Source organism: Magallana gigas, chromosome 1, assembly GCF_963853765.1.
Source record: "Magallana gigas chromosome 1, xbMagGiga1.1, whole genome shotgun sequence".
NCBI lineage: Eukaryota > Metazoa > Mollusca > Bivalvia > Ostreida > Ostreidae > Magallana > Magallana gigas.
Genome location: NC_088853.1, coordinates 70,105,988 through 70,107,246, shown reverse-complemented (window position 1 = coordinate 70,107,246; position 1,259 = coordinate 70,105,988).

Here is a 1,259-nt window from a genome sequence, read left to right as displayed (position 1 = left end):
TTATATGTATATGCATATGTATACATCATTTGCATTCGCAACATACAGTGAATAATTCACTGGTAATTGGTAATATTGTATGTTATGGAATTGATAGTTTAAAAATTATGTATGTAATTAAATATTAAAACATATGTTATTTAATCTGTTGTTAATGTATAATAATCAATATTATTAAAATTATACATGCTGAACGGTGCCATGATCATGAAAACCGGGGAATTGCGTAGAACTATTACCCTAATAGTTTCAATGTATCTAAAAAATAGTTTCATCTTTTTCCTTTGTATTTCATACTCATGAATTAGGTGAACGTATATCTGCACAGTCAAATTTATTTACTAAGTACTAACAGTTTCCAAACAGGTATATTTTTTGTCACTGAATGCCAAGTGCCGTAATCCATTCTAAATACATATAATTTATAAATTTATATGAATGATTGTTACAAACTGAATGGAAGTCAAAATCTTTTCAAGTAAAAAATACACACATTGCATTGATTCAATAGCCAACGATTTATAGGATATAAAAACCCTCACCCATGAGCTGCTGTGACGTAGTGGAAGAGAGGAGATGTGAGCCAACGAAGGCCCCCGGGTTCAATACTCGTCTGGGGCGTTTTTATTTTCTTTTTTACATTTTATTTTTTAGAGCAAAAATCCATTGAATACTTTTTGTTGTCTTGGAGTCATTGAAACGTGCGACAGAATATACCTCATTTTCTTATCTATCGTACATGTGCATATATAATCAAATTCTCTTGTTAAAATTGCTGCGTTGTGTGACTAAACATGTTATTTTTTCTTTGTGTATATCTAATTAAAATCTATTGTTTGTTAAATTTCAGAAAAACCCTGGAACTAAAACAGAATATTCAGGATATCCACAACTGTTATGTTTTTGTCCATACACACGGCTTTGCTTTTTTTAAAAATAAATGCTTCACATATAGGTTGAATATATATTTATCAATTGATCTCAACTGATTAAATTGTCACAGAGTAAATATCTTTTGTTGGTAAATAAAGCAAAATATTGAATAACGATTTTTTTCCAATGGCTTAAAGGTGGCTTAAATGTGGCCTAAGGAAGTTCTGACATTAAGGACTTATAAGTTCTCCTTAAAGGTAGCTTAAAGACAGTCTTTAACCTTTAAGCTTATTATTATTTGGTGTTGTTTTTTTTTGACTTTTGATTTTAAGTACTCTTAGTCATCAAGACATTCAATGTATTAACAACTAGTTTTGTTACGTTTA